At 43.5% G+C, this 12,981-nt stretch overlaps 1 long non-coding RNA gene across 1 annotated transcript; it reads right to left on the minus strand.

The window, feature by feature from the left end:
• Positions 1-11,150: 11,150 nt before the first annotated feature.
• Positions 11,151-12,575, minus strand: LOC142954812 (uncharacterized). Its single transcript, XR_012955755.1, has 2 exons — positions 11,506-12,575; positions 11,151-11,411 (listed from the first exon to the last, which is right to left on the minus strand). It is a non-coding gene; the product is annotated as an uncharacterized LOC142954812 (long non-coding RNA).
• Positions 12,576-12,981: the final 406 nt, after the last annotated feature.

Here is a 12,981-nt window from a genome sequence, read left to right on the forward strand (position 1 = left end):
TAAAGACAATGTGTGTGTGTGAAGTTGAGGAAACAGTAGGTGGCAGGTATAATATGTAGCGGAGCACAGAGGTTAGGTTCGGAGTGTGTGAGTGAGAGAAAAGAGAAACCTCATCCAGGTTATTGTAGAGAGCTTGTCAGGATTTATTAGGCTAGGTGAGCGCGCTGAGCCCCCCAGCCTGTCGTAAAACACACACACACACACACACACACACACACACACACACACACACACACACACACACACACACACACACACACACACAATCTCTTTGCCCTACGACACACATGCACACACTCTCTGCTGAAACACACACACACACACACACGGTCGAGTCATAAAGCGGCTCCAGATAACTTAAGCTGAGTAGAGGGACTCAATGACATCATGACAGCTACAGGGCAGCGCTGCCTTTTCCATGTTTTCCTTTGCCGGAGTGAAAGTTTACCTTCCCCACAATGAAGGAGGAGGAAGAGGAAGAGGAGGAGGAGGAGGAGGAGGAGGAGGAGCTCAAGAGGAGAAAGAAAGGCCATTAGAAGATAGAAGGGGAGAAAGATCACAGCAGGTAAGAAGAAAGGGAAGAAGGAGGGAAGAGGGATTCATTAAATTACCCCTTTAAGATAAAATGAAATAAAAATGTATTTTAAACACTTTTAGATCACATCCAAGGTCATGATGTGCACATATTTAACTCTATATATGTATGCATATATATATCTATATATATATATATATATAGATATATATAGATATAGATATAAAACAATCAATTAGGTCAATCATTTTCTTTGTATTTTTTCCTGTTCTAAAAAGCGAAGCCAAAGGGTCTTTAGCGGTCATTTTAACATGGCATTGCAGGGTAGACACTGGTGTTATTAATGACATTAGTTGTGGCCCTGTTCCATTCAGGTGGGTCGGGTCAGAAAGAGAGAGAGAGAGAGAAAGGAAGAGACAGAGAGAGAGAGAGACAGAGAGAGAGAGAGAGAGAAAGGAAGAGACAGAGAGAGAGAGAGAGAGAGAGAGAGAGAGAGAAAGGAAGAGACAGAGAGAGAGAGAGACAGAGAGAGACAGAGAGAGTCTGTGTTACTTTGTGTGATTAGTTGAAGAAGAAATACAGACTGAATGACAGAGAAGTGGAAGTGAGACGGACAGAAAGAGCTCGTATCGGTTTTATTGAAGCTGGATACAAACCTCCACAGTTTGTCCTCACGTAATGAGCCGACGTGACGCCCTCCAGCTGTCAACACTCGGCTCATATTAACTCACCCGCCTCTCTGCCGGCATCCCAACGGCTCCTCAGCTGAACGTAGTGGGGCTATTGTGCAGCAGGTCAGAGGGGGTAAGGTATAGAGAGTTTCTCTTATTGTGGGATATTAAAGCCGGTTAACGACCATTCGTCCACCTTTGGGAAAGTGTTGACATTACAGGAGGCGTCGCTCTGACTGCGTTTTCCAAATTTCAGGATTTGGGGATTTTATGGATTTTATTTGACAGCTGCGGAGAGACAGGAGCACGGCAGCAAAATGTCAACCGGCCAGCTGAGACACAAGTTCACATTTAGTCTCTTATTAAAAACACAGAATTGGCCTTTTACGAAAGATACATAAAAGAATCTCGAAGCATTTTAGTAATTCTTTCTACAAGTAATAATCCACACAAAATCTACGTTTTGAGTTTAATTATTCAACCCTTTAGCATTAAAAGGTGGCTCTTATAATGTAGTTTGCTCCATATACAGCACCAGATAGATTCACATCATGATCAAAAGTCATGGGTTGATTACTGAACGGGCAAAGTGGGCACGGACCCAGGGGCCCAAAGTGTCAGGTGCCCCCCAGGACTTCACCTACACAATGGCCTTCAAAGTGACACATCAAAAACACAAAGAAACATTAAACAACTACAAAGAGACACAAAAGACTTCAAAGACACCAAAACAACCACAAATACATGCAAAACAGCTGCGAAGAGACACACACAATGAAAATGGGGAAAAAAACACAAAGAGACACAAAATTATTCCAAAGACACACAAAACAACTACAAAGAGACACAAAATGATTCCAAAGACACACAAAACAACTACAAAGAGACACAAAACAACTACAAAGAGACACAAAACAACTACAAAGACACACAAAACAACTACAAAGAGACACAAAATTATTCCAAAGACACACAAAACAACTACAAAGAGACACAAAACAACTACAAAGAGACACAAAATTATTCCAAAGAGACACAAATCAACTACAAAAAGGGGCAAAACAACGAGATACGGAAATCCAGCTTCACTTCTTGAAGGAGCATGCCCATAATTTAGCGAGGTCATTTTCAACAGTTGTATCTCTTATTTTATAACGTCCTCAACAACATACAAAATGATTAATTGCAGAAACAAAAGCACTCATTGTAATTCACTGTCGACGGGCAGTTTGTTCGCGTGTGTGAAGAGACAGAAGTGCTCGGTCTTGAACTGATTACAGCCGGAGTTTGGTTCCTCTCATCTCTCGATTCAACTCTAAATTGAGTCTGATACAAACAACTCGTTCACGCACACACACACACACACACACACACACACACACACACACATAAACATGCAGATGCACCTTTTGTTTCTTCCAAAACTGTTTCTGGGAAGGACGAGGTGGCTCTGAGTCAGCGTGCTCAACGTTTGGCACCACAACACTGAAATCAATAACAGAAGTTCAGAACAGACTGCTCCTCTACAGGGTGGTCCACCACACCCTGTCATCACCAGGACGCACTCTCACACACACACACACACACACACACACACACACACACACACACACACACACACACACACACACACACACACACACACACAGTTCAGTTTACCTGTCATTGTCCAGGATTAAAGTGTGTTTGACAGACGGGCGGGATTACACCGCTATTGTCTTTCTTGGCATCTCCATCCCATAATAATATTATGACGCTTTTATCAAAACACTGGAACACACACACACACACACACCTGCAGAAGAATACATATTGCATGCACACGAGCTGAGGGTCGGTTCATGCACTCTTAACATTTGATTCATTCCTAACGTGTGACTCAGTTCACGTCAACTGTCGGTTGATGATTTCTTGTGAAATCAGCCGGCTCTTGGTATTCTGACTGAAATTCAGTCAATACGAGATTTTAATCTCCCGATCATTTTCAGAGGAAATATCAGGATTTACAGGATTATTAATCAGAATATTTGTGATAGAGCTAATGAACTAAAGTATTTAGTATCATCATCATCAACTACTTCCAGTTAGCTAGCTACATTTATTTGACCTCCACAGCTGTTGCAACATATTTGCAATCATTTATTGACGCCTTATTTGCAAGTCAGATATCCATCTTGTACAACAACTCCCTGGTCATTTTGCAGATGCCCTAAAGGCTCCCACACAACTGATTTAAAGCTCTGTTTTGGCAGATGTAAGGCTGGAATGTCAGTTCCCTCTTCTTATCAACGCTTCACCGTTAAGTGGCACGACTCTCTCCCACGAACACTAAACAGGTGCACACACCCTTTACAAGACTTGCAATATTTGTTTTCACCGCACAACAATGCAGAAATCAGGACGCCAAAGATATTGTAGCGTCTACAGAAGAAGCAATTTCTATTCAACGTTCTGTTCCTGGACCAGCTCGGTTAATGGACCCAAGCAGTAAGCAGTCGGCCACAAAATGCTGAAATACAGCACAATGAAACACTTCAATCTGTGGTCAACAGTCGCGGTCGCAATATGATGCTCCAATAACCTCGCACAATGCCACGAGATGAAACTCTGTAAACACAAATCACATGTTGTGGACATGAATAATGTGAAGATTACACTCCTGTGCTCCAAAGCGTGGGTTTGATTTCAGCCACAAGGCAAAAAAAGAAAATAATGTTATTGTGCAGGAAAAAACAGAAGGTATGACTCAACTTCATATTAGAGTCACATTAGAAACAGAGACATGTTTTGAATCCTCGTTCCAAACATTAAAATGTGTCACAGTTCACCAAATGAGTCCCTTTCATTTAGGATTCGTCACGGTTTAGATCTGCTGAGGTTTGAATGGGCTTTGCCACAGAAAGCCAAATTACCAAAGGTAGCTGTCATCAGATGCAAAGAGAACACGGGAATTATCTGTAAACCACCAGGAAGAGTTCATTAGGACCTAACACATGGAAAATCCTGTGAGCGCCCCTTCAGTTAAAACCTCCTCATCATCTTCATCACAGCAGATGCAACTGTGTCCCAGATTAATCTCACACTTTGGTCTCCAACAGATACAACATGATTAAAGTATTCTGTAACAAAACTGCCTCATTGTTCTTTATACTTCATCAGCGTCCATCCAGCCAACATGCATACGTCTACTTTAGGTTCAGGAACAGATTGTTAAATACTTCGTTAGCTTTAGCTTTAAAATACTGTACCTACAGAAGTCAAGCTTCCAAATACGTATATCCTGTTTTCTGTTGTCTACACTAAACAGGTCCGATCCTCGGCTGCTACGAGTCCTGTGCCGAAGTGTCCCTGAGCAAGGCACTGAACCCCTAACTGCTCCCCGGGCGCTTCTCAGCAGCCCGCTGCTCCCAATAAGCTAGGGATGGGTTAAATGCAGAAGTTACACTTCATGTAAATATGTGTATATGTATATGACGACTCTAATAAAATCTCGTTAAACACAGAAGTTGCTTGACGAATGAATCCCCGTTGACTTCTTGTTTCACACGGGGAATGAACAGCGGTCTCCTGGATGAAAGATCGTTTTTTATTTGTGTTTCCTTTCTTCTGAAACATTTGCAAAGTCGGTTTTCTTTTGAAGATTTTGAATCCTGCATTGTCCACATCCATGTTTGCCAGCCAACAGCTTCTTCTTCTCTGCTTTTGTGGGTGAATTACCACCACCTGTAGATCACAGGAATGTTGTTAAGCCATCTGCACCGTCTTCAATCATGTCTTGTAATGTGGAAACATTCATAAATAAAAAGCATATAATATGAATAATATATTAGCTCATAGAAAAACAGCTCCTTAGTGTTACTTGAGGACTTGAGGACCTTTAACACAAACACTCAATAATTTAGACAACAGAAAACAGGATGTATGTATTTGGAAGCTTGACTTCAGATCACGGATACTCCTCATCTTTTTGTTCTCTTTGAGGAGAAACAGATGGAACGATGGAGCACAAACTCATTTAATCCTGCTCTTAATACCAAAGAATGCTGCTGCAAGACTCTGTTTTGAATTGTTCCGCTTGTGTTTTTATTGGAAACAAATGGCTGTTTAGTTTGGGTAAAAGTCAAGGGGTCATATTCAGTAGGAATCAACAACAGAGGATGTTTGGAAACCAAGGACCGGCGATCCAACATCACTGGGCGGACGAGGAGTGATCAGCATTTCAAGACGTGTTTTTGCTCAGCTCGATACCTCAAAACACAAATACTGTGGAGAACCAACATGTCTGCAACATCTGTTTGTTCTGCTTTAAACTGCACTGAAGCTAATTCAATAAATCTGTCAATGTGACATTCAATCTCTCAATATTCAATCTTGTGGTTTGACTGAAAATCATGTACTCAATTCAAATGAATTGATCATGACATTTTGTTCAGACATTGATGTTCTCCAGAGGAGGAATGCTAACGACCTTAGTGAGCCACCATGAGGTTGACATTTTACTTTTTCGTAAAAACATCTTGACATCTATTGAATGGATTGCGAGGACGTTTGTTAAAGACATTCATGGTGCTGAAAGGGAGGAATTTAAATTACTGACTCCCAATATCCCAACATCTCCTAGACCACTGGTTCTCAACTGGTCTGGCAGCGGGACCCACCGTCACCCCTTAATGACAAGCCGCGACCCAAATGTTCAACTTCTCAGCTGTATTTAATGTAATGATGGAGCAGTTTGAACCTGAGCTGAACATGTCCTCTGCAGTCGTACTGTAGGGAGCTCTCTAGTGCAGAGAAATTGTTCCTGTCAGTCCCCGTCCCACACATGTTCCACGTAAACGAGTAAAACTGCTTTGTTTGTGATGTCTGTAGATTCGTCCATTTGTAATGCAAAATGACCACTTGCCTAAATTCGCCTGTAGTCGTCTTGACGTCCCCCATTGGTTTGTGGACTGATGTTTTGAAGCCTCGAGTTTAGCGATTAAGGCCGTCGCCATCGTATATATTTGCAACCAATAAACGGAAGTTGCCATATTTGGAATGTGGAGGACTGACGAGGTTGTTTGCATCACTGGTTGTTAGTTTGCTCACAGTAATTGTTTTGGACAGTATGTTTGGCTAATCGCTAACTCCTGACAGAACCGCCAGTACACACACTGCTGTACCTCACCACCACTGTTACTCCGGCAGACAGCTTAGTGCGTCTCATTTAGTTTTCTTTAGTTTATGACACGTCTTATACGACAAATTTTTGTCGATTGTCTGCATACATCACCTCTAAATGGGAGGTTAGCCAGTTGTGGATTGTGTTCATTCAATCACTAAATACAGTCGTCGTTGTACCTGTAGCGCCACCAGCAGGTCAACGCTTTCACGAACTCTGTGAAATGTCTACTGGAGCCATTGGAACTAAATTTGGTACAAACAGTCGTGGTTCCCGACTGACATTGGTGATCCTCTGACTTCTTCTCTAGCGCCACCATGAGGTTGACAATTTTGGTTCAAAGTGAAACGTCTCAACGGCTGTTGACAGGACATCTGGTTCAGACATTCATGTTCCTGTCAGGATGAACTGTGATAAGTATTCCGACTTTTCATCTAGCTCCATCATCAGGTCAACATTTTAATATGTATACTATGATACTTTGGTTTATGACCAAACACCTGCACAACTAAAGACGTTCACATCAGCCTGAGCTGGATTCTATGTTTACTGCTAATTAGCAAATGTTAGAATGCTAGCACACTGAATTAAGATGGTGCTCCCTTTGCTTTCTCTGTCTCTCACCTTCTCATCACGACTTTCTCTTCTGCCTTATCTCTCTATCTCACCTTTCTCTCTGTCATAACCTCATCCTCCTACGGCACCCCCCCCCCCCCCCCCCCCCCCCCCACAGGCCCCGGGTGAAAGAGCTCCTTTCTTCCGACGTCTCTCGTGCAGCTGCTGCCTCCAGTAAACACCTCAGGGTGCTAGAGGCTCTTGCGGCTCCTGCACCTCCAGACAAAGACAGCGGTTATGTGTTGGCTGTGGTTTTATGTAACCTGGCAGCAGGTTAGAGAGTCTGCCCCATAATCAAAACATCACAGGTTCAATCCCAGCAGCAGCCAGTGTGTGTACGCGAGAATGTTGACAAGCTGACTGTACCACTGTATACCACGTTTTCTGTTAAAGGTGCTATATGTAGTATTATAATTACTCATTACCACCTTTATTTTGACACGTTATTATTATAATCCAAAACAAACAAGAGTGCAAGTGACTGAAAAGACAGGTAACCAGGCACAGCAACACAATCCATTGGGGTATTTTAGGTCGTTTGTAGTCATTTTGCATCTCTTTGTAGTTGTTTTCTTTGACTTCAGGGTCATTTTGTATCTTATTGTAGTTGTTTTGTTTGTCTAAATGTATATTTTGTATCACTTTTGTATATGTTTTTCTTCTTTTTGTTCACTTTGCATCTCTTTGAAGTTGTTCTGTCTGTGTTTATGGTTACTTTTCATCCCTTTGTAAGTGGTTTGTTTGACTTTTGTATTTCTTAGTAGTTGTTTTGTGTCTCTTTGTAGTGATTGAATATCTGTGTTGTGATTTTACACCTCTCTATGGTCATTTTGCATCTCTTTCAGTGACATTCTGCAGGTTGAGCAGAACTCTCAGCTGTGGCTGTTGGCTCAGTTCAACGTTTGAATTTCCAACAACAAAAGTTAACAGTCAAACAGACTCAACCCTTGGAGTAATCAATGCCCCATGTTGCTCTCAATTATTTTAGTCTATGCAGTTAATTCATTTCATTGTAAGCTTCAGCATTCAAAGACCGAACCCTGTCAGTGGAACGCCACCGCCGTTTAAATGAGACTTGGTGTGACCCAAAGATAAATACTGTAATGCTCTTTGTTATGAGCAAAATGAGCTGTCAATGGATGGTTGTAAGCTTCCCTGTTTTCCTTTATGGTGTTTTGGGGACAAACCATGGAACTACATGTGGACATCAACCATCGTGGTTTGGGTGGAAACTTCTTCTTTGTTAGGTTTGCTGACCTTCATCTTCATGGTTACAATAGTGACGGGGATTATCCTGGTTGTGTCTCCGGTGTAACAGTGTGACGTTTTGCTGACCCATCCTGTCACCCAAAATGCTGCACTGTTTTGATACCTATGGATTTTCTTTCAGTGGTCATGTCATGTAGCTGAATATTCATAGTTTACTTGACTGACTGGTTTTTCTCTTTTCTGTGAGTTGCTGAGTTACTCTGGTGGTCTTGGTTCCTCTGTTGCCAATCACGAGGGTGGCTGGCAATGACTGATGACCGGGAAGTAGACCTGACTGTGTTCGCAAGCAGGTGCAAGGCATCATGGAAGTCCCCTGGGGAACGGTACAGCAAACCAAAACCTGAACATATGTCTGCAACAATGGTATGTGTGCATGTGTGTGCCTGTGTGTGTGTGAGTCTGTGTGTGTGTGCATGTGTTTGGCAAGGTGGCCCATGATGAGGGTAAGTGTTTGGCAAGGTGGCTTAGCAACAATCAGGTAAAATGCCCCATTATGAGCATTCCTTAGTTCTTAGTTCTTAGTGGTTGTTTATCCAGCCACAGACGTTAGCACATTGTGATCCAGCGTGGATAAATTTAGCCTAAGACTCAACTACCATTTTAGACCCATTGTTATTGGAAAGTCTGTGGAGTGACCTCAAAATGATACATCCACTGTGGGAAACAAATCGTTGGCATTAAAGCAAAGCACACTGTGGCTAACAGTTCAGCGAGTCATCCTAAAACAGTTTGGTGGATAAAATTGCCTTTACGTGCTTAATTGCTCTCAGGGTCATGTGGGCTGGAACCGATCAGAGCACGGATTAGACAGAAGATGAACCATGCTGGGCAGGTTGCAGCGCCATCAAAGGATAACACAGATTTAAAAACAATCTGTGCTGCTGAGTCTCCAGCCCACCTGAAACTCAAATAAACAAACCCAAATTGGTGCAACCATTGAGTTGTTGTGCCTTACTGTGGGAAAAAAAGATCCTGGAAAGAGCTCAAACCCTGGACTGTGCCGTTCTGCAGCACATGGCCAACTGGCAACACCAACAAAATCTGTGTTGCCCTGCAGTATCGCGATCCTAGAAGGCAGTGGGAGACGTGAGGTTGGGGATTTGCAGAAAGCTGCAGTTCATCAAAACTCTTACACTTGAAGTCATGGGACAACATTGGTGATTCTTTAAAAGAGGCAGCCACAACCCGGACAAGTCATATCATTCTCTCTCTCTTAGGTCGCATTCACACCTGTAGTTCCCTTAATTTGGTGTGGACCAATTCAAACAAGGCTCAGGGGCCTATTTAATAATCGATCTATAGCTTATGGTGCAAGTGCATTTAGGAACCAACTCCATATTTGCAAGTTAAACTTACAATACAACTTTTAAATCTTGATTTAGACTTCATTATGTCTACATTAGGAACTATCCAATACAACCTTAGAATTGTTCAGTATTGATTATTTGTCACTGGGCATTGAAGGCAGAATATGCCAAAATATATTGTGAAGGAAGAGATGGGACAGGTATGTGATCCTTCGTCAGTGGACCCTCTGCTTCCGCTGGAGACCATGAATGTCTCTCCAACACTTAGTATCAATCCATCTGGTAGATGTTTAGATATTTTATATGCAAAGTAAAGACTTTGGCCTGCTGGTGGCACAAGAGGAGAAGAATCACCAAAGTCATCAGGATTCATCCTCTGAGAAAAACAATTTTTGAACCACATTACATTACACATGTCATGGCAATCCGTCCAGTAGTTTTTGAAATATTTCACAAACTTCATGTCAGCACCACGATAAGAGTCTGTAGGATTCAGTCTGTGAGCAACATAACAGGTTGTTGTTTTATTGTCTAGTGATAGGAAGCTGCGTAAATCATTTTAAAGTGCTGTGTAACTCCAGATTAAAGCATTTCATATGAGAGAATATGAGATGCGTCATAAAAACAGGCCCTGATGTCTGGTCCAACGGTGTCTGATCATCATTTCCTTCATGGATTCAAACGGGTCACAGTTTCATCTTTGACTTATCAAGTCTGTTGACAACAAGGTCCTGTTTGCCATTGTGTTCACATAAACACAAAGACGTACGCACAAATAAATACCTGTTGAAATGCGATTACATGTGCAGTCTGTTAGGTGCAAACAAACAGGCTGTCAGAGTTAATGTCTCCCTGTACAGACAAATAACAACCATACATCATCCTCTCTTTTTCTCTCTTTCTCTCTCACCCTTTGCAGAACATGAGGGCGAGGCGAGTGAAAACTCTGCTGTATGAAATTGCCTTGGAGAGAGACGATATGTTCTTATTTGGCGGCGGATGTGTTTGCCCAGCACCTTGCAGAGAGAGGACCACTGTTTTCTTAATGACGAGCAACGTGGGAAAATGTCAACTGTAAAATTGCGATCGCCAGGAGGCCCCTCCACTCCCTCCAGAGGAAGTAGTAGAAGAAGAAGAAAGAGAAAGAGAGAGATTTTAATTAATTGGAGGCTGAGTGAGAGGGAGAAAAGAATGGAGAAGTGAGACTGAGATGCCAGCGGAGAAAAAAGGAGAGCAGATAAAAGATGATGCAGAGAGATGAGTACATCCATCTAATTCCTACTTTGGTCTGAGTTGCATGTGGGAGCTGACTAAGCAGAGACGCCTACACTCTAAATTATTTCACCGTAAATTGACAGTAAGTTACTGGCAGCAGGGACGCCAGTAAGTTAGTTTTTTTACGGTACACTACCGTAATTTACTTTTACTGTATCATACCATATACTGGATTACAGTACGTGATAGTAGGATAATTGGGTTTTACCGTGATTTTACGGTATATGCCAGAATGTTACCGTTTATTTACAAAGGGTAATATAACCCGCTACTTTTGCATTTAATTCCCAAGAATTGAAAGAACAATAGACATTCAATACATAATAGTTGCAGTTTATTACATGTTCTCAAATAATAAAGGGACATTTGTATTACATCACAAAACTCACAATGTACTGCATGTTTAGAAGAAAACTGTTATGGTCGGTTTATCCTGGACCCAAACGCAGACACCGGGACAGCAGAGTAGGTGAAAAAAGAGTTTTATTTTGCTTGTCTGTGGAGCCGGTGGAACATGCAGGTGGAGCATGCAGGTGGAGCAGCGAGGCGGTGTGTGCGGCGGCGTGGCACGGGACTCGCTGAGGCAGAGGGAAAACAGTTAGTTAAAAACGTCAAAAAGGCTAACTTTCGCTAAGAGAAGACTTAAACTCAAAGGGGCCGAGGTGTAACTACCACTGAGTTGAAGGAACAATCTGACGATGAGACTGCAGAAAGCCGGGGTATTTAAGCTGAAGGTGATGATGGTGTAATTGTTGTCAGGTGAGGAGATGAGCCCAGGTGCCGGATGATTGCAGCCGCACTCAAGCCACACACACACACACACAGACAACAGAGGGGAGACAAGCTGAGGTCACAGCGGAGCCGTGACAAAAACTAATAAACCAATAAAATCGTTAATGACCAGCTTAACTGAACTCATTAGCATCAACAGTATAACATTGAATTAAAATAGTATCAAGAACAGTGTAATAGAACTGCTTCACAGTCTAGCTTGATAACAAGTCTTATACACATTTATAGTTAATTTTGTCACGGGACATAATGAGGACTCAAATGCAGACAGTCAGAGTAGAACAAGAGGTTTTAATAACTCACGAAACAAAAACAGGTAATCCAAGGACGAGACAAGGGTGGTAAATCCGGCAGGACAAGGCAGGCAAAAACAGGGCAGACAGACTGGGAAACCGGGAACAGGAAGAGCAAAACGGGCGGGTAGATAGGAAACAAAAACACAATGATCTGGCAGTGAGTGAGTGAAAGACAGGGGTTTAAATAGTGAACTAGACAGAGTGAACAGGTGAGACTAATAAGCTGATGAGGTGAGTGTGACTGGCAGGTGCACTGAATGAACTGATTAGGTGAGTGAGGAGCTACAGAAAGAAACAAAGACACAGAACACACAGGGCAAAGCCTGATCGTGACAGTACCCCCCCTCCAAGGGACGGATTCCAGACGTCCAAAAAGAAAAAAAGAAAAACATGAACATCTTCCAAGGGAGGGTGGAGGGGGTCCGGAGGAGGGATGGCCGGCCTGGCAGACTGGGGAGACTGAGGGTCCGGGGGTCGGAACTCTAGAGACTGGGGGTCCGGGGGTCGGAACTCTAGAGACTGGGGGTCCGGGGGTCGGAACTCTAGAGGCTGGGGGTCCGGGGGTCGGAACTCTAGAGGCTGGGGTTCCGGGGGTCGGAACTCTAGAGGCTGGGGGTCCGGGGGTCGGAACTCTAGAGGCTGGGGGTCCGGGGGTCGGAACTCTAGAGGCTGGGGGTCCGGGGGTCGGAACTCTAGAGGCTGGGGGCCCGGGGTTCGGAACTCTAGAGACTGGGGGTCCGGGGTTCGGAACTCTAGAGACTGGGGGTCAGGGGAACGGCACTCGAGAGACTGGGGGTCAGGGGAACGGCACTCGAGAGACTGGGAACCAGGAGGGGAACGGCACTCGAGAGACTGGGAACCAGGAGGGGAACTGCACTCGAGAGACTGGGAACCAGGAGGGGAACTGCACTCGAGAGACTGGGAACCAGGAGGGGAACTGCACTCGAGAGACTGGGAACCAGGAGGGGAACTGCACTCGAGAGACTGGGAACCAGGAGGGGAACTGCACTCGAGAGACTGGGAACCAGGAGGGGAACTGCACTCGAGAGACTGGGAACCA

This window comes from Anarhichas minor, unplaced genomic scaffold (genome assembly GCF_050575085.1).
Source record: "Anarhichas minor isolate MPS153535 unplaced genomic scaffold, ASM5057508v1 ptg000021l, whole genome shotgun sequence".
In the NCBI taxonomy this organism is placed as follows: Eukaryota; Metazoa; Chordata; class Actinopteri; order Perciformes; family Anarhichadidae; genus Anarhichas; species Anarhichas minor.